We start from the raw sequence: 24,758 nt of genomic DNA on the forward strand, positions 1-24,758 counted from the left end.
TGAGATGGACAGATATCTGAGAGAAGGAAGTGTAAATGACCTGTGGTAAGAGCCCAAGTAGCTGGATGTGAGTGGGTGAGGGAGAGAAAGCCACAAGAGATGAAGATAGAGAAGTAGCAAGGTGTCATCAGATAGAGTTGTATAAGCTATGGTGAAAATTTTGGATTTTATCCTGAGAGAGATAGAAGCCCTTGTTAGATTTGGAGCAGAGGAACAATAGGTCGATTTTAGATCTTAAAAGCATTCGTTGTTGTGTTAAGACAAACACACACACACACACACATGCACACTGAAGGGGAAGCAAAAGGATAGAATCAGGAAGAACATTAGAAGGTTATTGCAATAATTTTGCTAAGAAATGATGGCAGAACAGAAGCAGAACAAAGGGCGTGAGACATGGCCAGATCCTGGATACATTCCAAAGATAGAGTTGTGAGTATTTCATGATATATTGGAAGAGGGATCTGAGAGAAAGAAGTCAAGGAATGAACACCTCAAGGATTTGGGCTTCACCAATTGTAAAGATGGAGTTGTCATTTATCCAGAAGAGGAAGGTGGGAGAAAAAGCAAGTTTGGGTGGGTAATCAAGAGTGAGATCGAAATTCCTGGAAGGCAGGAAAATAAATGTCTGGAGTTCAGACGAATGACCTAGGCTGCAGACAGACATTTGGGAATCATTAGGGTGTAAAGAAATTCTGTGGATAGATCAAGAAAGAAGACCAAGAAATGAATATTGGATTGGATTGACAGGAGTTTTAGTGGCAAAACCTGACTGGTCAAGAGAGGATTAGAAGAGATACTAGGGGGACAGTACATTTAGATAATTCTTTGGAGAATTTATATGCTATGAAGGAGTAGAAGAATGTGGCAAGTAGTGGAGGGATGAAGAGATGCCAAGGCTGCAATTACAACGTGGCTGGGAGCTCACTGCAATAATCAAATTGAGAGAGAAATGGGCAATTTTGTGAGAGGAGGGCACAACTGCAGGAGAGGTGCCCTTGAAAATTCTCTTCCCTCTAAGGGATAAAATTCACTGTCTGAGGGAAGGAGTGACCTTAGGAAGGTGTGGGACAAAGGAACAGGATGAGGGTGTAGTTCATAGGCCCAGATGCAGGTGGATTGGTACATTTGGTACATTTGGAGGTGGGAACTTTTAGGATTTCTCTTATTACTAATTCTCTCTTTCCTTGAAGTAAGAAAGTCTTTACTTGAGAGAAAGGAAAGGGGAATAAATTTTAGTAGGTTAGGGATAGAAAAGGAATTATGAAATGGTAGATTCAAAGATTCATAGTGTGAGTTGACCAGGGAAATGTGTAGAATTTCTGGCCAGCATTCTGGGCTCACTGAGGTTTGGTTAATAATTTAGATCCAGATGAGACAGAAGGCACAAAGTTGGATTTAATTATGTTGTAGCTAATGGAGGGAGCAAGGAGGGGAAAGGGAGTTGAGAACAGTGCAAGGGACTGATCACAGTTACAGAGCAAGGGATCAAAAGCAGGTCTGGAAGGAGAAGAGAACACTAGGAGGTGGGAAGCCATGAAAAAATAGGAGAGGGGGTGCTTAGAAGTCCCAGGGGGCCAAAGGGTTAATGGAGTTTGTACTCTAGAGGTAATGATCTGAAAAAATAGGATGCAGTGGTCATCAGGTGGAATGTTTGAAATTGAGATTATGTAGGGGCACACCAGCTGATAATGATAAAGTCTGGAGTGGGACGGATTATTTGAAATGGGGTGGAGGGCAAGCACATAGGAGGCAAAGAGGGGAAGGGAGGATTAAGAAATGAAATTATTAGAAGAATTCTCTATGTGGATATTGAAATCCTCAAGAATCATAACAAGGTAGCAGTGGAAAGAGTGACAGGATGATAAAAGAACAACTAAACTCTGTGAGAAGTGAAGAGGAGTGATTGAGGGTCTGAAGATGACCACCCCAAAGAGACTAGTTTGTAGCATAGTCTTACCACATGGACTTCAGAGGAGCTCAGAAGGGGGGTGGTGGAAAGAAGAGTAGATGGTCCCCAGGATGCAGCAAGGAGCTGGGAAGACAGTCATTTTGTCATACTGTGGGAGACAGACAAGGTTGACCTTCTGAACTCATGCACAGAAGAAGATAAAAATACTCGAGCACAGCTCTCTTCTTTTTCCTGGCCTCAGCAGTTAAGACCCAATTGTATTTTTTCTTTTTTTCCCATTTCCAAATAAAACTAATGATCTTCCAAGTTACTGAGTAAGAAGCCCTTAGGTTCTGTTTGGCTGAATGAGACGTGTACCGTCTGTGTGTTTATGTGTGTGTGTATAAAAGCATCTATGCTTGTTCATTTATTATGAAGAACTAGCCAGTTATTTTATGGTATTGTCATTTCCCTGGTCTTAAAATAAATGAGTTTATCTAGATTTCTAGTAATGAAACTGCCTAGTTGACATCTCATAGCTGCTTAGGGTCCTCTGGGACTTGAGCTCTTTATAAACCTTTGCCCTATATGTGAAAACAGCAAGGAACAAGAGAGCACAGACAATAACTTACAGAATGAAGTGCAGCTAAAAGCTCAATTTGAAATGAATGTTCATCTATTGCTGGAAGTCCTTTAACATTTCCAGCAGCCTTATCTGCAAAATTGCCTGGATTAAAAAAAAATCATCTGTCTTTTCTCTCAAATCTGTCAACTCATTCAGTACAAAAGCAAAATAAAATCTAGTTGGGTCACAGCATTCATTCAATTGTTCAAGACTATTGCAAAAAACTCCATACAAGTTTTTCATTCTTGAAGATCATTTTATGTTTTTTCGTCTGTAGAGTCAGATGTAGTCGATGCCGGGAAAGCAACCTCAGAGTGAGAAATGATCCAGTAGTGACTTGGCAGTTCTTCTTACATCCTGTTCAGTGCCTGGAGAATGTGGTTAATGGGGGGAGGGAATGGGTTACTCAGCTGAATATATGCTCGAAGTATGCCTTAATTAAAATGATACAGTAATGCGTTTCAGAGAGAGGTTAAATTTCCCTTTCTGGAGGGAAAATAATGCGCTGTTTTCCTCACCTATTTTTATGAATACTGTGTTAGTCAAACAGAGAGTAATAATATATTTGGGGAAACTTGGATGTGCCTCTTGCCCATGGGTCTGTTTTAACTTCCTCTTATTTTGCCCAGATACCTCTTTGGCCCATTTGTGAATAAAAATAAATTCTATTCTCTCTTGATAATTCATGATTGCCTTTACAGCAAAGTTTGAGCTTTCCAACTTCTTGCTTAGGAAGGAGTGGGAAGATGACTATTTCCTTCACCTGGTAACTATATAGGGAGATGAAGCCCACACCAGCAAACCCCATGCATGAATTTGTTTTTAGCCCATGAAACGATCTCTGATTTACACACAGAACTCAGAGAGGTTGGATATGGGTATTCCATGTACTCTCCCTCAGAAAAAGAAAAGAGAGGAGGAAAAAAGAAACCGGAATCTTATTGTGCCAGAGACCTTTCTTCATTCTCCTTGGCATCATTTTTCTCACTAATTCTTGCTTAGTATTTGCTTGTTGAGCTCACTTATTTAAAATAAAAATACCTTCACAAAAATGTTTCTGTGCCGTAGAGAGAGTGAGAGGGACGATGCTACCCCTGGATAGTTCCAGGAAACCCCTGCCTGGACGTCCATAAATATTCACAGCCTTCCCAGGGTCCAGAGGCTGGTGGACTGTGGGCAGTAAATTACTGCCCTGGGCCTGTGTTAGGAACAGCCCCATAGGCAGAGATGTGCAGGCTGCTGACATTTTAAAAGCTTTTGTGGAGGGAAAATGATTTGCAAGTGTTTGGCAAACAAAACCTTTCTGTAGCTCTGTGTCACTTTCAGAGTCAACTTTGGACTTCTAAAACTTCCATGTTTATGAGAACAGAAAACTATTCTTTAGCCTAATGCATATGAAGAACTCCAAGCTGCTCTGTGTGCAAAGGTGAAGCCTAAGGATTGAGAAGAGGGGGTTTATGTTCTGTAGCTATGAACTTCAGCTGGAGCTCAGAGAAATGGGCATAAGTCCAGGCAAAAGCAGGCAGAGCCTCTTAAAGATGAAATGTACTTGGTCTATTTCGGTCACCCTTGGGTTAGTTTCCATGGACACTGCTTTTGCTGCCAGGGTGGTCAGCACCCAGATAGCGCAGGCATGTGCTCCCCGAGCTGTAGAAAGGAGTAAAAAGGTTGATAAGCAGAGTGCAAGGAAAGGCAGCCCTTTTAAGTAAGGTCAGGACCAAAGGGAATGTGATCGAACAATTATTTAACATGGAGGATGGAAATAAACTGAGTAGAAAAATCACTCGGGTCCCCATTCCCAGGGGAATCCTGGTCATTGTCAAGGTAAGCCCTTAATGAGAACACCCTTGTCTCCTTTTGCAGCCAAAGTTCTGAGTTAGAGATGAACACTCTGCTAGAAACCCACCCGAAGAAATCACAGGTAAGTTACATAAGCAGGTTATTAAAACAAAACAAAACAGATTCTGATAGTGTAGGCTGATAGTGTAAATGAAAGCTCTGTAGAGAACCAATTTGTTCATTTCAGAGGGCAGGGGACCGGGTCAATCTCGTAAGCTTTCCCAGCTGTTCTGGTGGCGGAGAGGAGACAAGCACCCAGGTCTCCTGGACTCCTGGCAGACAGGGCTCTGTTCCTGTCAATCATTGGATCCAAACATCACACACAGACCCTCAAAGGTTAGGAGAATTCCTGCCACCCCCAAACCATATCCCTAATGAAAAGAAATCTGCCTCTGCTCACTCTCTCTTCACCCTGACCTTTAGGATGCTTTCGTAAACTCTTTTCCCCTTCAAATATTTCTTTAGAATTAGGAGATCATGGGGATACAAAGGAAACGAGAGAATCCAGAGCATTTTAGAGCTGGAAGGGAGCACCTAAAATATCCCTGGCCTCCTTTATAGATGAGCAGAAAAGAGGAATGCTTCTAGAAGGAACTTTCAAATGCAGATTCTGATTCAGTGAGGTCTGGGGTGGGACCTGAGGTTCAGCCTTGCTACCAAGCTCTGGGATGATGCTGACCCACAGACCACTCTCGAGTATCAAGGAATAGATCAAGTGACTAGCTTCAGGCTCTACAACCAGTTAGTGGTTACTCCAGTAACCATAATGCTCTTCAACTAATTTCAGATGGTTCAGAGCTGTGTAACCTTTAGCAAATTCCTGAAACGCTGAGTCATAGTTACTTCATCTGTAAAAGGTATAGTTTATGGGATTTGTGACCTCTTTGGTTAACTAATAGGGATAGTGTTGCCTTCATATAGATCTTTATTTACAAAGGAGACTAATATCAAGGAAAATTTTGAATTGGGAGTCAGGAGCCCCTGGGTGACCCATCCCGGAGGAAACACTCTGGTCTCAATTTCTTTCCCTAAAAGAAGGGATTGGCCTGGGTCACCTTTAAGATTCCTTAAAAAACAAAACAAAACAAAACAAAACTCTAAATACAGTTTATTATTTGTGATAGGCAGTTTTTTAAACAGCTTCCTTCTGGGGAGATATGAAAATACAGTAAGAGCTGACACTTGCCATGTGCTGGGCAGTATTGTAAGAGCTTTCCACATAGTAATTTGTAATTCGTTGTGTCTTCACTACAACCTGGAGAGTTGGACACTGCTCTCCTTGCTTGACAGAGCCAGGATGAAGAGGCTGAGGCCCGGAGAGGCTCAGCTTATGCAGGAGTTAGTGGAAGAGCCAAGCCCTAGTGGCTTCAGTCTATGCTTTCACGGACTCAGTTAATAGCAGTGGTCCACTCTGAAGAGTTTCTGGCTCTAGAGCACCTCCACTTGCATTGTTGGAACCAAATCGCCATCTTGTGAATTGTCAGAAGTGTCATCACTGTCTCCATTGTGCATGGGTGAAAACCAAGATTTACATAAGTGCCAAATAGAGAAGCCAGGGTTTCGATTGGATCTGATTGCATCCAAAGCTACATCCTTTGTGGCTTTCCTGTTCTTCAAGCCTGAAGCTCTACCTATGAACACCAAACTTATTCAGATATGGGGAAACTTGATCTCCATAGCTGACCAGCCTGAAGGAGGTGGAGTCCACAAAGTATTTCTAACAGTTAGTGGCTGGTTTTAAAATTTAAAAATAAGTTGGGGGGCATGGGTGGCTCAATTGGTTAAGCATCCAATTCTTGATTTTAGCTCAGGTCATGATCTCAGGGTCATGATCCCTGCTCAGCAGGGAGTCTGCTTGGGATTCTCTTTCTCTTTCTCCCTCTACTCCTCCTCCTTGCACTCTCTCACAAATAAAGAAATCTTTTAAAAATTTGAAAAATAAGCTGATTTATCATCCACTAAACTTGCTATATGTGTTTGCTAAATGTACTAATATAGATACAGAGACTTCTGGGTTTCCTGTGCAGATAATACCAATAATAAATTTTTTGTTTTTTATTATTATTTTATTATTATGTCTAGTTCTAATTGTCTATCACATGGAACATAACATTTCTAGTTTAAGTAAGTACAATGATTTGGAGTCATGGTATCTTTATTCTTGCAGCATATCAATGGTCCATTTAATGCCAAGTTCTTGAACAGTAACAGAGACCCATAATTATGCATAATTTCTATGGGAAAACTGTCCTTGATCCACTTGAGGACATATTTTTTCAAGCACATAATGGTTGAGGGGGGATATGATAATGTCTGGAGGCTTAAAACTTTCCAGCGACTGGGTGTATTCTGGAGCTATGCCTCTTTTTGTTCTATCCCCAAGCTGAACACTCTAATTTTTGCATATGATCCCATGAGATCACTACACATCCCTTGGCTGCAAGTTACTCTGATGCCAATCTGCAGTCACTACATACTCAGGTGAACCGCAGGACGTGTACATCTTTGGCTGTCTCACAAGATGAGGAGTCCCAGAGTTAATTTGTTTTTTTCAAAAAAGGGGGGGGGGAGAAGAATTTGGGCATTTAAGACACCCACCTGCTCCATCAAGAGTTATGTTAACCATCCAAGGTTGGTTGGATATGCCGTTCAGGAAAATGCCCCCTGAGGCCTTCCTGATGATAGTTGACACATGTACAACAGATACCACCTTTACAAACTATATTTATTTCAGCCTGCATTCCCAGAACCAGAAGAAGGAGGTACTCCCTTCCCTTCTATAGAGGACAAACTGAAGCTCCCAGTTCAGTTTCAGAAGGGGCTCCCTTCTCCCTTGCACAGAGCTGTGTCAAGACTACAACTTGGGCTCCTCGGTTTTTTGTCCAGGGCTTTCTTCACTCCACCAAGGCTACGATTCTAACATCTTACAAATGTCCTGTGAGAACGTCCATATGAAATATATGCTCTTTCTAAGTCTGTTTACTTCTGACTCTGTGGAAAAATTTAAGAGACATTAGTAACTTTTTTTTTTTTCTTTCTCAAGTCCCTGTGAAGAAATGACCGTCTTTGTAGTGTTTCTTGTCTGGGCCCTGGAAGGAATCCAAAACTGTCATGTGTTTTCCATCTGGCGCTCTTTCAAGAATCTCTTTGCTGCTTCCTATAGCCTGGAGGCCATCCTGCAGAACTCTGTACAGCACCCCTGGCAGGTTGGCTGAGGCAGGAACACAGGCAATGGGGAGTCTCAAAGAAGATTGGAAAGATTTGTGGGGCATGCAGCCGCACCCCACTATGTGCAAACTTACTCTAAGACAGGAGAGGCCCCCAGAGAGACTGCTTTTCAAAAGTGGACGACTACCTGCTGATTTGTTATGTGACTTTTTTTTTTTAATTTTATTTATTTATTCATGAGAGACACACACACAGAGGCAGAGGCACAGGTAGAGGGAGACATAGGCTCACCACAGGGAGTCCAGTGCAGGACTTAATCCCAGGATCCCTGGATCACGACCTGAGCCGAAGGCAGAAGATCAACCACTAAGCCACCTAGGTGCCTTGTCATGCGACTTTTAAATAGTGAAGTACCCAAGTAAATTTTTACAATATAATTCAATTTATGAAAAAAAATTCAACTTGGCTTTCCTGAAGCAGTCATGGGTCATGGGTTTGAAAGGCAACACAGAAAGGAAATACCGAACTTCCAAAAGAAGGTCAGTGGAGAGTGGGCATTGCAGTTTGACCTGTCCCACATCCTCAAGGCCCAGCCAGAGAAGACCAAAGAGACGACAAGAGTCGCAGGTTTGCTGAAGCTTAGAAATCTATATTTACAAAGGGGTTTGCAGTAGAGACTGGTGTCCATGTTTTCCTTCTGAAATAGGTCAGGAAAGTGAAACTTTGCAGGCAATCAGTGGGCATGATCTGAATAGTGTATACTGAGGATCACTGAGTCATTGTTACCCAAATTCTAAAAGGCACCTGCAGCCCTCTGTGCCAACCAGTGCCCCACCCCTGACCAAGTTCAAGTTAATTAAGGTGGAAAAGAAATAAAGACAGCCTTGTCTAGATATTTTTATTTGGATGAGTCCAAGTGTGAATCCACTTTTATGTATTAAGCTTGTTCCTGATCATTTGAGCAGACTCTTGTTCTCTCTGCTCCTCTTCACCTCTTCTCTTTTTTCTTTGCTTCCTCTATTAACAACCACTGAAAAGGCATTGGGACAGTCTGTTGTTTAAGGACTCCTGTGGGCGATCCCAGGATTTGGGAGCTGGAAAGGAACCAACAACCACTTTATACCTTTACAAATGAGGCAAACCAAGAGTCAGGACATTGAACCGATGTGTGCAAGGTTTGAGGGCTGTCAGAGCCAAGTCCCCGGCACTGAGGTGCTTGGAGCTGCCCCTTCTTCTCTCTCCTGCTCTGCTCTCAGGAAGAACATGGTCCTCTGAATCCCTGTCTATAGGACCCGGCCCCCAAGGAGAGCAGCCTGGTACTTATTCCAGGTGACAAGGTCCAGGTGACCTTCCAGGTGACAAGGAAGTTCCCTTCCATGTATCTTTTCCTTTTTTTTTTTTTTTTTAAAGATTTTATTCATTTACTCATGAGAGAGAGAGAGAGAGAGAGAGAGAGAGAGAGAGAGAGACAGGGACACAGGCAAAGAGAGAAGCAGGCTCCACGCAGGAAACCCGATGTGGGACCCAATCCTAGGTCTCCAGGATCATGCCCTGGACTGAAGGCGGCACCAAACCGCTGAGCCACCTGGGCTGCCCCCATGCATCTTTTCCATTAGGCATGATGGCACCTGTAGGACTTTTGTACAGGTGCGGATATAATTTGTCATAACAAATTACCACAACCTGGGTAGCTGGAAACATTTATTCTTTCACTGTCTGAAAAGTCAGATGTCCAAAATCAAGGTGTACGCAGAGTCACACACACCCGCGAAGACTCTGGAAGGGCATCCTTCCTTGCCCCTTCCCACTTCTGGTGGTTCCAGGTGTACCTTGGCATATGGCTGCATCAATCCAATCTCTGCCTCTGTGGTCACCTGGTCTTCTCTTCTGTGCCTGTCATTTCTCTTCTTTGTCTTTACAAGAACGCTTGTCACTAGGTTTGGGTCGACCCAGCTAATCCAAGATGAGTTTTCCATCTCAGGATGTTTAACTAAATTACATTTTCCCCCCAAATTAGGTCATATTTGCACATTCCAAGGGTTAGGCCTTGGAAATATCTTTATTGAGGGCCACCATTCAACACACTGCAGCATTCATATAAATAAGCTCTCAGAAACACCACATATCCTCAGTGTAGATATAGTAAACTCCATATTTGCATTTCCCAGGGTGTGTATATTGTACCCAGTTTTGAGGAGTTATTTTCCAAATGAGTCTCATGGTGGAATGATTCTGGCAATTTGCTAATTTGGTATAACAAACTTAAGCAGTAAGCAGGTTTTTCTATTTTGTTTTGTTTCCTTGTTTGCTTAGGAAAAGGACTCTTTAGAACTTTTAAGAAACTGATGAGCATCATGGCTTTTCAGAAATGGGATTCAGTGCATGGCATTTCCCAGGTGAGTATGTTTGGAATGATTATGTTTTGTTTGGGTTTCCCATAAAGCAGGATTTAAGACAAATTTTAAGTGCAAGCTTTCTACTGGGGACTATTACTCAGGGAGTCAAGAGTGATAGGTAGGACACATCAAAGACCAAGGAAGAGGCAGCCAAGAGTCTGGCTGCTTCCCAGGCTGTTAGCAGCCTGACCCCACAGAGCAGCTCAAAGAGCAGGGTGAAATGTGTCTGGGGGCTCTCTATTAGGGGAAGGAAGGAGACAATAGTTATCCACTGGTTTCCTCCCTAATTAGTTCACTTTCCCCACACATGCAGTCTCTACACCTAGGTCTAAGCACCTACCTAGCAGATCCTTACCTGCCTTTGAGTAAGAACAGCATGAGCATCTGAAGGAAGCAGGTCAGAACCCAACCAAAAGTAGTCCTACCATAGTCACTGGATTAGGAGACACCTGAGACCCTATGAATCTGAAGCTGTGCTCAAGTAGTATCTGAAATGCACCTGGGCTCATTAGTTCAGGGAACATCCCATGAAACGAGTGCTCCATGAAAGACTCTTTGAGAAACCAACTCATTATTAAATTGCTATGAAGTGTTATTTCATTAACAAACTTGCATTAATCCAATCTATGCATTCTGGTATCACCGTATACTCACTCAATTCTATACTTCAGAGACAATCTCATTAGTCTAACTTGACATATGTTACTACGCCTTTAAAAATTTTAACTCAGGGGATCCCTGGGTGGTGCAGCGGTTTGGCACCTGCCTTTGGCCCAGGGCGCGATCCTGGAGACCTGGGATCGAATCCCACGTCGGGCTCCCGGTGCGTGGAGCCTGCTTCTCCCTCTGCCTGTGTCTCTGCCTCTCTCTCTCTCTCTGTGACTATCATAAATAAATTAAATAAAAATTTAACTCAGGAGAAAGTTCATTCTTGGAAGAACTACTTATACACATTGGTAATAACATTATATTCTTGGTGCAGATTTAACTTCATTTGTATTAATATCTTCAGACTGTATGCTATGGAAATGAGAAAATTACTTAGGGTAGGAAATACTTCTATTCCTGTTCATCTGGGTGATGCAGTAAATACTATCTTCCCAACAGAGAAGGGAACAATAATATACAGCAGTCTCTTATCTATTGAGTGGGAGAGAAAAAGAGGAAAAGAAAGAGCATTCTCTGGTCCAAATGTGGGGACAGTTACATTAAACAAAGAATCAGTAAATGAAAATGTATTCCTGGAACACCTGGGTGGCTCAGTCAGTTAAGTATCCAACTCTTGATTTCAGCTCAGGCCATGATCTCAGAGTTATGAGACTGAGCCTGTATTGGACTCCATGCTTGACATGGAGTCTGCTTGAGATTCTTTTTCTCCCTCTCCTTCTGCCTCTGCCTTCCCTCTGAAAAATAAATAAATAACATCTTAAAAAGAAAATGTATTCCTTTGCAATGATTGTAATTGACTGATGTTGAGGGTGAAAGGAGAGTAGTGAAGGAGAATATGGCAGAAGAGAATATTAATTGTTCTTGGTGATGAAGGGTATATGGTCACACTTTCAAGAAAGGATTCAGACATTGCAGAGAAGCTGGTTTTCAAGATACCTGCTCTGCTTGCAGAAGTCTGTTTAATTGGCGTGGAGGAACCATGAATCTCAGCAAGCCCACATCCTCTCCATGGCAGGCATGGTTGGCATATGTTCCCAACAAAGCCAACAAAGTAAGAATGATCAGGAAACTCAGAGCTGACAATTTTAGTTCAATCTGGCTTTCATATTGCCATCAGTGAAACAAGTTAGAACCATAGATGTAGAGAGGGGAGGAGGTAGAGGGGCTGGTGAAGGGTAGGACAAGATTTGTACTTTTTAAGAATCTAGAAATGTTCATTTCTAAAATTCATAGTAGAAGAAAAAGACCACAGGCTTTGTAGCCAGTGACTTAAACTCAATTTCTGGATCTCCTTGGCTTATGAGCTATGGGAGCCTTGGGATAGTTAGCTTCTCAGCCCCAGTTTACTAGTCTGTAAAATGGAGAGAATAATATTATGTCCCTTAATAGCAAATAACAGAAAACTCTACTCAACTTAATTTAAATAATACAGGGCATTTCCAGGCAAAATGGCTCCTGGCACTCCTCCAAATACGTAGCATAATAATGGATAAGAAGACATAGTTGGGGCTCAGAACACAAATAAATATACAATGGAAAAATAATACAATGTGTCTCATGTCCTGAGGGATGCAGCATTGTCTAGAAGTCTGTCCTAGGAAACATTACTACATGGAAAAGAAAAAAAAAAGAATAGAAAAAAGGATCTAGAGATCAGTTCATTGCCTGGCACTTGGGCCTGGGTGAGACTTGAGGCTACACATATATATGACAGAGGAGAAAGGATGAAAGTGCAGCCTCTTGACCAGGATTTCAATCAATTCACCCTCACTTCGTGGTTAAATCCATAATATATGACAGTGTGGAATTAGGGCCTATGGAGCTAGGGAGAGGAAATACAGAAGTGTGAAATGGTATGCATCTACCAATGTAGCCTCAAAATACAAAAAGCAAAAGATGATAGAATTATAAGGAAAATTGGGAAGCCCCAGTGGCACAGTGGTTTAGCACCACCTTCAGTCCAGGGCGTGATCCTGGAGACCTGGGATCAAGTCCCTCATCCGGCTCCCTGCATGGAGCCTGCTCCTCCCTCTGCCTGTGTGTCTCTGCCTCTCTCTCTCTCTCTCTCTCTCTCTCTCTCTCTGTCTCTTATGAATAAGTAAATAAAATCTTTAAAAAAAAAGAATTATAAGGAAAAACTGATTAATTGTTTAAAACCCTGAGATATTCTAGTATGTCAGAAATGATTGGTTGAACTGACCCCTAGTCAGTAGGAATAAAGAAAATAGGAAGAGAAGATAAAGCTTGTTATCTAGCTTTATCTATCTATCTATCTATCTATCTATCTATCTATCATCTATCTATCTATCTATCTATCTATCTATCTATCTATCTATCTATCTATCTTTGTTATCTAGCTTTATATAAAGACAATTCTACAACTCTCAAATGCAAATATATCTTATTTCTAAGTACACATAGGGTAATTATAAAAGTTTACTATGTATAGGTCACAAAAATATTATCTCCAGATTTCAAATAACCATCATCATATCAATCATGGTTTTCCAATGAAAGGGAATTAAAAGAGACATAAAAAAAGAGAATAAAAATGAACAAACATACATTGGGAAACTAGAAATGTACTTCCAAATAATCCATGGTATATTAGTTTCCTATGACTGCTATAACAAATTGCCACAAACTTGGTAGCTTAACACTATAGAAATACATTTTCTTACAGTTCTGAAGACCAGAAGTCTGAAATCAGTATTACAGGCTGAAATCAGTGTTTCCAGGGCCATGCTCCTTTTGAAAACTCTAGGGGAGAATTCATTCCTTGCATCTTCTGGTTTCTGGTGGCTCCAGAATTTGTAAGGCTTATGGCTCCATCCCTCTAATTTCTACCTCTGTGGTCATATGCCTCCTTCTCCTCCTCTGTCTGTAATGGAATCTCTCTCTGCCCCTATCCTATAAGGATACATGTGATTGCATTTAGGACCCACCCAAATATCCAGAATAATGTCTCCATATCAAGATCCTTAAGTTAGTCATACTTGCAAAGTATGCAATAAAGTAATAGTCCCAGGTTCTAGACATTATTGATGGGCATATTTTGAAGAGGGGTGGGGTGAGTATTACTCAGCCCACCACATGAGTGAATGAGAGAAATCACAGTGACAACTGAAAGGCAATGCAAGTCACATATATCAAGCCTTGTAGAATGCAGCAAAAATCATACCTAGAGGTAAATTTGTAGCCTGAAATGCAAATACATTAAAAAAAAGAACATTTAAAATAAACTATTTGATTCAATGCAAGACATTGAATCAGGAATCAAAACAGTAGCCGCCCCCACCCCCAAGCAACCTAGTTTTATTGGCACGTTTTTGCAAACTTCAAGGGAGAAATATTCCCTATGTTATACAAACCATTTATGAGTCCAAATCCAAAAAGTCAGCTACCCACATAATTTTATCAGGCTAATAAAACTCTGAGTGGAATTGAGACAGAACAGTACAATTATAGACCAATATTACTTATAAGCAATGAATGCAAAAATCCTAACTAAAATACAGTAAACTGAATTCAATAATGATTTAAAAACATATAGGGACAAAGTAAGGTTTATTCCAGTAATTATAAGGTTAGCTCAATACTAGAAAATCTCTCAGGGTGGCTGGTCGGTTAAGCATACAACTCTTGATGTCAGCTGAGGTCGTGATCTCAGGGTCATGAGATTGAACCCCATGTAGGGCTCCATGCTGGGCCTGGAGTCTGCTTAAGAGACTTTCCTTCCCCTTGCTCATGCACATGTGCTCTCTCTCTCTCTAAGAAAAAAAGAAAGAAAGAAAAAGAAAATCTCTTGATGCAATATATATCATTAACAGTTTAAAGAAGAAAAATCATATGATCATCTCAACAGAAAGCCTAAGGTAGCCTAAGGTTCCACATTCATAATTAATTCATAATTAAGAAACTAAAAACACTTAGCAAAGTAGGACTGGAAGGAAGCCTCCTTAATGATAATGATAAATGGTATCCATCAAACACTGATAATCATTATATTTACTAATGAGATTTTTGAAGTTTACCTGCTAGATCAAGAAGAAGGTTTGCCTGTATTCACTGTTATTTATTTATTTTTTGGCATGTTCAGGTTTGGTGGTTTATACTAATTTGCCATTTTTAAAATAGTGTTAGGTTTGCATATGTGGGTGGTAATAGTATAGTAGCATGGCCTAGAGTAGGCTGCCGGTTTTCTACAAAATCCATGCACCTCTTTCTCCATAGTTGGAGAGTCTTAGGTAGGCATGTGGCAGTGTAGCCAGCCTGTGGTTCCTCACTTCCTGTGAAGTGCTGTGTGGCTGTATGCCTAGGTTCTCACAAGTGGAATGTAAGAAGAAGGCATGTGTACTACGTAGGGGTCTGCATTTGAAGACATGAGCATATCCGTTCCAAACTCTCTTTCCTCTCCACTAGCTGGCACTTGGAAGTGGCATGATATAGCTTCAAGCATGCAGGTGGTGACAGTCCCAGGGATGATGAAGTTACAGGAAGGAGGGAAGTAGGCTGAAGGACCTTGTGGAACAGTGCTACCCCTGCCTGGGCTGCTGGTGTAGGGGTAAGTGACAAAGAAATAAAGCTGTGAATTCTTGAAACTGCTGAAGCTTTGTGCCTCTTTGTTACAGCGGCCCTGCCATACCCACACTGTGAAAAAACAAATACCTGTCTTTGTGGCAGTTGAGGACATTGGACTGAATGGTGCTGCAAATAAGCTTCATCAGCGTCTGATGTCTTAAGAAATATGCAAAAAGAAATAGGCCTTTTTAAAGATGCTGGGTTGCAGATACACTGATATTTGCTATATAATTTTTCACTCTTTTCTAATGAAGTTAGAGTGAACGACAAAAAAAATGATAAAGGGAATTTACTGGCTACAGATACATCTGACTTTAGGATAATCTCAATTCTGCTGCTTAGTAATATGGCCAAGAATTGTTTCATTTTTGACTTTGTTCTAGCTTACTCTGGATTTTGGTAGCTCCTTAAAATGCCCTTCCTAATTGCAAGATAGCATTTTCTGGAATTCATAAGACTTCTTCATTCCAAACAGAGACTATCTTTGCCTCCAAGTTGGTAAAACATTCCTTCATAAAACACTGAAAGAGCTTATATTCTTTGCCAAGTATTCATGACACAGAAACGACTTAGACATGAGTCCCTACTGGACTCAGAAAAGCTCAGTCATTGCCCTAGACATCCACAAATATTTGTTTTTCTTCCTGCATCAAGTTTGTTTTTAAAAATCCCCATATTCTGCAAATGGTGGTAGGTATAGAACTGGCACCCATTGTACTTTACATGGTCTCCTTGTCCATGAACATGAGATGTTCACATCTTCTTCCCAGTTTTATTGAGATATAATTGGCATACAGCACTGCACAGATTTAAGGTGTCCAGCATGATGACTTGACATATGAATATTGCAAAACTGATTACCACAGCAAATTTAGTTAACAAACATGACCTCATATAGTTAAAAAATATTCTTGTTTTCCTCGTGATGAGAACCCTTAAGATGTCCTCTCTTGGTAACTTCCATTTTTTTTCTAAAAGATTTTATTTATTTATTCATGAGAGGCAGAGAGAGAGAGAGAGAGAGAGAGAGAGAGAGAGAGAGAGAGAGGCAGAGACACAGGCAGAGGGAGAAGCAGGCTCCATGCAGGGAGCCCGACGTGGGACTTGATCCCAGGTCTCCAGGATCATGCCCTGGGCTGAAGGTGGTGCTAAACTGCTGAGCCGCCCGGGCTGCCCTCTTTGGTAACTTTCAAATATATCATAGAGTATATTAGCCATGGTCATCATATTGTACTTACATCCCCACTATTTATTTATCTTTTAGCTTGAGATTTATTCCTTTTGATCACCTTCATCCATTTCCCTCAAAATCATTCTTTGCTTCTGGTTACCACAAGTATTTTTATACCCAGCATCAAGCTACCTCAATAAGGCAAATACTAACAGAACTCTTTATTCATTCCCTCTGCTTTGAAACCCTTTCACTTCTTTTTCATTAGGAAAGCTTTAATGTTTTTTCCTAAGCCCCTTAGGACATCTTTCTAAGGAGTAACAGGAAATGAGGTCCATGGCAAAGTTAGTGACTGGAATAACTTCTCCCTAGCTACAATGTCATTGCTTAAGAGTTAGACTTCCTAGATGTCAACTCCAAGCAAGTTCATTGTTCCCTTTTTTTTTTTTGTGTTGCTATAAAGCTCTGTCTAGACAACAGTATAATACTTAGCTGTATATAAACAACTATAACATGGCATGATTTCTCTTATACTGTTTCTTGAGGATAAGAACTGCCAATTATTTGCTTTTGAGTATCAGTCTTCTGGATCATAAAAGAGACTTATGGGAGAGAATGCTGATTGCCTATCTAATTTCTTCTTCCTCAACAACAGACTTGTGTTGGAAATGTCATTATGCTTAGTTAAAAAATTGTTTCCCATCGTCCCTTCCATATAATAGTGGTCAATGTGCAAGTGGATATTTTTGGATAGGACATCCAGAAAAATTATTTTTAAAAAGGGGCTTATTCAACTGGGAGGCAAGTGTCCCTCTTCTCCTCTTCCATTCTTTTATCTTTCTGATTGAAGTTCCAGCAGCCACCTTGTGACCATGAGTCAACTTTGAAGATATAAGGCATGTGCTAAGGGTGGCGAGCAGAAAGAGAGCAAAAATACAGAAAGGGAGGATAATCATATGGACATTATTATACTGCCGGGCTGTCTATCTATGGTTTTTTTAAAAAAGATCTATTTATTTGAAAGAGAGAGAGAATACGTGTGTGAGTTGGGGAAAGGAAAGAGGGAGAGGAAGAGAAATCTTCAAGCAGACTCTCCACTGACCATAGAGCCTGATGTGGAGCTCAATCCCAGGACCCTGAGATCATGACCTGAGGCAAAATCACGAGTCGGACGCCTAACTGACTGAGCCACCCAGGCACCCTTACCCTTGGACTTTTTTAATGTGAGAGAAAAAACACACATTTATAATTTTTAAGCCTTTATCATTTTTAAGTCATTGTCATGTTAGGTTCATAATACTAGTAGTTGAACTTCATCCTAACTGATATAATGCTTGATAAAAGTTTACAACTAAAGTAAAGAAGTATAATGTCCAGGACACTTATTAGTACAGGCAACCTAAGCCAAAGGTAGCAAATCATCAGGCTGCAGGCTGAATCCAAAAACACATCAGGTTTATTTTTGTTTTAACTGCATTAATTGCCAACATCAGAGAGCTGGGGGAGCTTCATATAAACACTTGGATTTTTTCTTCTTTAAAATCAAGAAGGTTTAGCAAGAAGGAGGGCCCATACTCCTGCCCCACATCAGTTGATGATGAATGGTGGCTGTCCCATTGGTGTGGGGCCAAGAGTCTTCATTTCAGCTGTACCTTCACCCACCCAGTTCCTCTTGTCCATGGGAGCTGCCCAGCCCTTTCAGGCAATTATTAAGTGTGTGGCCCCAGATCTGAGGAAATGTCGTTCCAAGCTAGATTTTTAGCCTTATTTTTTCAGATTGTTTAATCTGCTCTGATCAAAGGCATCCTGTATCATTAGGCACCTTGACTTTGCATAAACAGAGGCTACATGAAGCCTTGCAGCGGGCAATCCTTCTGTGATGCAGATGAAGAGCCAGGATTATATTTGATAAATCACATCACATCTAGTGCTCATATTAACTAGATCAGTGCAAAGGTAATTGTGAAGAATGATCTATCAATCTATCTGTCATCTATCTATTGACTTCTTTTTTTTTTAAATAGAAGAACAAAGAAGATAAGTGGAAAAAAGGGAAGGAACAGGGGAGGGGAGGTGAAGAAGAAGAAGAAGAAGAAGAAAGAAGAAGAAGAAGAAGAAGAAGAAGAAATAATAATAGAGGAAGCAGTCACCAGAAGGTAACTAACCAGGTAGAGAGGGGACCCTAAACCAGGTCACAGAAGATCTGTCATAGGCCCTTCTGATGGTTAGGCCAAGAGGAAGGAAAAGTACACAGAACACAAGCAGCCATCCCCAAACAGCTGCATCCCTCTGAAGTGAGCTGAGGCACCTCTAGGGACGCTTCCACAGGTGTTTTATTGAATATGTGTCAAGTACTTACGTAGATGATGAACTAGATCAATGAACAGATATGAGCCACTCTGTTCATGTCTAGCTTAAGGCCTCAGAGACAGAAGTGACAATAATCTCACCTGCAGGTACAGTTGTGATGTCTGATGGGGTTCAACATATTCTCTATGAATCTGAGGTAGAATCTTAGAGAAATGATTTTGTTGCAGTCTGAACCACCTGGCAATGCAGTTGGTCCTCGGAGCTTAAATATCAGAATCTAGACAAAGCCAAGAATACTGTAGGTAAATGCAAATTTGGATTCAGGGATTGAGACAGCCAATTTTTGTCAACACTACCAACCTTGAAACCCAATCATGTCTTGTTTTCTGCCTCCCCTTTTGCAATATCCCCTTTCTTCATAGAACTCTCTAGAATCTTTGAGAGTTGACTCCATAATGTAAGAGACCAAGCAGCAAGTAAAAGATTTTCCATGTAGCCTTTCAATGGAATAACCAAAATGGCCTATTAGCTGTTTGCCTCTCTCCATGCATTTCTCATCACTTTCTTGGTCTTTGGATAAAAAAAAATGTATTTTAAGAAATGTGTATTTAAGACACGGGTACTGGAAGAAAGGGTATGGAGTATATGAAAGCTCAATGCAATAACTCTTCAGGCACACATGTTTAAAACAGTGTGACAGTCACATCTGAGCCATCCAACACATTGCTGCAGTGAACACAACAGAAACAAAGAATCAGAGAGGGCAGAAACCCCATTTAAGGTCAAAAGTGGCAAAGAGAAGATATTTTAGGATAAAAAACAAATATCCAGTCTTCTGTGCATCTTTGCATGACTTACTATTTCAGCAACAGTGGGAAAGTTTTAAACTACTTATGTGGGGATCTTTGGTCAGTAATGAACTTCATGTTCACAGGGGAAATCTTTTTTCTCAACCTGAGGCCTTATGACCTAAGTCATGATAACTCTTTTTTTTTTTTTTAGCAAGATCAGTTTCAAAAGCATATGGGATTCGATCTGTGTTTCTTTAAAACATGGGACATACACCAAATCCAGAATTTTATATTTCTCCTTAATAATCTGACATGAAAACTAAATGCATAAAACATTTGACCTTGTAAAGGTCAATCTCTTTTGAGTTATGGATGAGGAAAAAGAATTTTAAAAAACCCTGAAACACAGCTAAGAAAAAAATTTCCTCCACACAGTCTCATTTTTCAAAGTGCTGAAATTTCCAAACAGTTTGATGATTTATCTACAAGCTTTCTCCCTAACAAAGGTTTTTCTTCTAGCTTGAAACCAAACCCAAAGAATTCCAGGCTTAAAAAGATCATTGTCTCCCTGTCCCTCTCTTTGTGCATGTGTGTATGTGTGCTTGTGTACGTGAGCGTGTTTGTGTGAGTGTGTGTGTGTGTGTGTGCGTGTGTTGCCATCAAAGATGGGTCAATGGTACTCTCCTTAAGATTAAGTGACACTATTTTGGACAGCAATCTTGCCATTTTGGTAAGACCTGTACTGGGGCTCAGCACATCACTTGAACAAAGAGGATCCATCTGCCTTGGGCTTAGTCCAAACGCCCCATCAATGACAATGGTCTACTTGAGTCCTTGCCTCTTCCTGGTCCTATTGAATTTCTCCACACAAGAGACAGGTAGTACAAATCAGAGAAGAAAGAACCCTTATGTGAGCTGGGAATTCTTCCTTATTGCAAACCCAGTGGGAAGCCACAGTCCCAGGCCAGTGCTAGAGAAAGGTTTTACCTGGTTCCCCCAGGCCAGGCAGCAAGACAATGCCTCTCATTTCAATAAATCATTCTTTTGCCCTTCTCAAGGGGGAAAGGAATTTTACATTTGCATGTGTTTCAGGTCTTCCAGACAAAAGCTGGACCTGGTAGGAGAAGGACATATTTTGGGAGGCTCCCGTGAACTCTTTGGTGCCACAAGTACTCTTTAGGAAATGATTGTTTCCTGGACAGTAGCCAAAGGCACAGCTTCCAAGTGATGGACAGCTCCCAAGGGTGGAAGTTGGGGCAAGGACAAACTGAGAGAACTAGATGACTGTGCATCTGGGGAGACTGAGTCACGCAGGGTCAGAGCATGTGAGGGAGGAACAGAAAGAATGCTTTTCTGGGAAAGAGTCTGAATTTGAGGTATTTGACTTCTATGGGCGAGATCTTTGCTCCATCTTGTGATAAGAAAGGAGTGGTGTGTTTACAAGTACATACATGCTTAACATATTTTTGGGGATTTATATGCTTTACTCTCCTAAAATGCTATAATTTAGATTTAAATTCAGAAAATTAAAAGGAAATGTCTAACAGTGCTGTGTCAAAATTTTTCAGATTCCTGCTATTATGGAAGCTGATTTCCTGTGATGAAAAAAATGTCATTTCGGCGGAGCTCTGAGAACTTTTGGAATGTGTGCACCAGGTCTGAAAATGCAGAGTGGACTATGACACAGAAAGAAAGACATGTGTACATGTTTTTGCAGGAGCAAGGAGTGGATGAAATTAGTTTCCTCTAGCAATACCTCATGATTGAAATATCCAAAGATCCCAAGGAAAATTTAAAAAATCAGAACAGTTGAAGAAATAGATGATGGGAAGAAACTATTTCTTTCCCCAGCTCCCCTGTCCCTCAGGCAGGGCTTTTGCACCAGCTCCCAGAGTTTCCCTATTGGAAGATGATTTAATAACACTCCTCCCTGTGTCAATGTATTTCAATGTATTCTCTCACCACCTAAACTAATTGCTTGCACTTGAACCTTTGTCCCAGCACCAGCTGCCAGAGAGACTCAGAGTAAAACACGTGTATTCTGGGCACTGAAATGTTGGTATGAACCAGCATGTAAAGGCCATGCTGTCCAGGGTCTCTTGTCTGACAACACCTGACATAGTTCCACATCATCTTCACAAATAACTGAGTTACCTGACCTTGCTGAGCATAAGCTGATCTAGATACTAGAATTTAGCTTGAGCATAAACACATGGACAAGAATATGATTCTGTGAAGCAGGGAGGTCAAAATGAGAATTTCTTTTCACTAAGGAGTTGGTGAGAAGAGCCATGAGGCCGAGTGAGCCACCTTTGCACCTGCCACGAGAATGTGTGGATTACTATGCCTCTTGTTTTATGCTGTGCAGCCTTCCTCTTCGGAGTGTCTCACATGTTCTTACCCTGCTCTGGGGTTTTTCATTCCTTGTTTCAGGATCTGCAACAACTCTCATCACTCCTGGTGGCAGTTGTTGATGTTACCAGCTGCAGGTACCCACAGCCCACTTGATGGGCAACCCACTCACCACCCCTCCCAAAGCCATCTCTAGGAAGGTGAGGTTCTTGCTGAGGGCACTGAAGACTCAACCATTGCTCAAAACCAAGTGAAAGATGGGATGAAGCAGCCAGGAGAAAACCTACCCCTGAGAGGCAGAGACTAATTTCCCAATTGCTGATGCCAGCCAGTCATCCTTGCAATGAGTGCCACAGAGAAGGTACCATAGGCATTGACCAGAGATGAAAAGCAACTGCATCTTTTCAGGAAAAAAAAAATGTGGTTATTTCAGGGATAGCAAATCAATCAGCAGTTGTTGCCATTTTTGAATATCCACTTTGTGCCAGGAACCATACTAGGTATTTTCTTATGTTGTCTCTGACCCATGTGTCTCCCAACACCAACACTGAAAGAAGAGTCTCGCCTCCCTCCTACCCTCCCTCCCCTCCTCCTCTCTCTCTCTCTCCTTCCTTCCTCCTTCCTATTCTCCTCCTCCTTTCCTCCCCCTCCTCCTCCTTCTTCTCCAGCCAGTCAGCTTGCATGCCTTCCTTCCTTTTTTTCTTTCCTTCCTTTCTTCCTTCCTCCCTCCCTTCCTTCCTTTACAGCAGAGATCACCAAGCTGCTGAGAAGTTAGGTTATTTGATCAAGGTCACAGCTACACTACAACAAAACTGTGATTTGAGCCCAGATTTGTCTGATTCCAAAATCCATTCTCTCTTGTACTCCTTGAAAGTTATAAAGTTTTGTAGCTTTTAAAAATATATATATATATATATGCCTGGAAAATGCTTTTAAGAAGATGGCCATCTCAGCAGAGGCTTTTCTAAACTAGAAAGAGAGGAATTCTCAAAGGATTGTTTATGAAAACACAAATCACTTGCATTTCTGCATTTGAACTTCTGGGTAATGAATTACAATAGTTATTGAGGACTTACTGCAACAAGTAAAGTTTAAAATATATTTTCTCTTCTTTTCCGGACCACTTATAAATTCACCCACTACACAAGTATTTATTGGACACATATTCTTGTAACAATTGATTGTTTATTATCTAGCATCTGAAAAACTCTGAGGTGAACCTTCGACAAAGTATTTGAAACAGAAGTAGTCATTTCTGAAAGAAACAGAACTTCAAAAGCATATTGCCACCCGAGAAGGACTTGGCTGGGTAGTTCATTTCTTGCTATCACCGGTTGGATGAGAAGGCCCAACTCAGAGCTGTACAAATAGGAATCAGTTTCAAGGTTTCCAGTTACTATTATTCGCTTTCCTTTATTGAGTCACCATCGACAGGATAGCCAGAAAGATAGATAGCTCACAGGTATCTAGGCACTATTCAGTCATTTATATTTTAAAACTGAGTCCAGTCCAGTTTAAATTCTGAAACTCAGAGTTTCCTTCCAATTAGCACCAACAAGACTTGAAATCAGCTTGTGGCAGAAAAAGGCTTCTATGTCTCTGTCTTTCTCTGTCCCCCTCTTCTTTCTCCCTTTCCCTGTCGTTCTCTCCCTCCCTCCCTCTCTTCCTGCATCTCCTTGTCTCTCTCAGCTCTGTGGTCCCTCAACACTGACCCCACCAAGAGAGTTTCTGCTTTCATCTTTTGCCTCCGCCCTCCCTCCTCTGATCTGTCTGCAAAAGCAGTACCCGGATCTCTTTCCTGAGGCTCTGAGACTCTAGGCTGAATGACAGAAAGGATTGCAGGGGAGGCAAATGAATAAACAAAACAAAGTAGACCACTTGGAACAAAGAGTCAGTGGAAGGTATTTCAAAACCACAGTACCCATTGCACTTATTTTTTCCATGTCCTTTCTCTTACCCTTAAATTTCAGGAGGGGTTCTGGGTTTTTCACCACACTCCCCCAGCAAAGTGCCTAATGTAAAGTAGGCCTTCAATGAACGTTTGCTGAATGAATAAAATCCATTGTGGACATATCAGTGCAGTCCTGGGTCTTGATGGAAGTGTATGACAAAGGGGAAAAAGACAAATGAATGGTACAGAATGTCCTGGCTTCAGTGACTAGGTACTGAGCACGAGTGATGCACCAGGCACTGCTGCTTGCGTTCACTTAGACCTACTGAAGAATAAGAAATGTTCTGTGTCCTGAATTCTCATAGACTAGTGGAGAGACAGCATAATGAGTTGTAGTGTTGTTGTTTAACTTGTCCAAATTCTACAATAGAGATACCACAAAGTTGTAATAAATGAGATGGAGACATGCAGGTACTAAACTTTGTAACCAAGAGTTGAAATTCTCTTTCTCCAGAGACAAATGCCCCCTGGGAAATACAAGGAGGAAGCCTTGTCCCTAGTCACAGTGAAGGTGAGGAAAATTATTGACAGTATTGTCTTCAGCATCCACATGGAAAGAACTAATGTGATGTGCAGTTTTCTTCATCTAGAAAACTCTACCCAATAGCTGGACTTCTAACAATTTGCAAAGTTGCTATAAAATGCCCTGTGCACATTAAGAAATACTGTATAAAACACATCACAAAACGTTTCACTATTGGGTAATATATGGTGATAGCTCTCATTGGAATAATTTGATGGGAGGGGGAGAGGATTTAGGTTGGAATTAATAAAATCAAGCAGTTCTTCTTCAATTCACTGCTTACTCTATACCAATTGATGTTTTGCTGAGGAAGGAAGAAGTATTATAATGGAAATAGCTACTACTTGACAAGTCCTATACCTCACAGAACTGCTATGAAAATGTTCCAATACTCGGACTTATTTTCCAGTAAGACTTGGAGTCTAAATGCTTTCTCTCTTTTAAGACTGGGCAAGAAAATGGAAATAAAAGTGAAGTGTCAGCATAAAAGA

The 24,758-nt window shown here is 41.1% G+C and overlaps 1 long non-coding RNA gene across 1 annotated transcript; it reads left to right on the forward strand.

Moving 5' to 3' along the window:
• The first annotated feature begins 4,360 nt into the window (after positions 1-4,360).
• On the forward strand, positions 4,361-22,798 carry LOC129500453 (uncharacterized). Its single transcript, XR_008662548.1, has 5 exons — positions 4,361-4,437; positions 9,837-9,919; positions 15,011-15,152; positions 18,365-18,496; positions 21,010-22,798. It is a non-coding gene; the product is annotated as an uncharacterized LOC129500453 (long non-coding RNA).
• The last annotated feature ends 1,960 nt before the right edge of the window (positions 22,799-24,758 follow it).

This window comes from Nyctereutes procyonoides, unplaced genomic scaffold (assembly GCF_905146905.1).
Source record: "Nyctereutes procyonoides isolate TBG_1078 unplaced genomic scaffold, NYPRO_anot_genome, whole genome shotgun sequence".
In the NCBI taxonomy this organism is placed as follows: domain Eukaryota; kingdom Metazoa; phylum Chordata; class Mammalia; order Carnivora; family Canidae; genus Nyctereutes; species Nyctereutes procyonoides.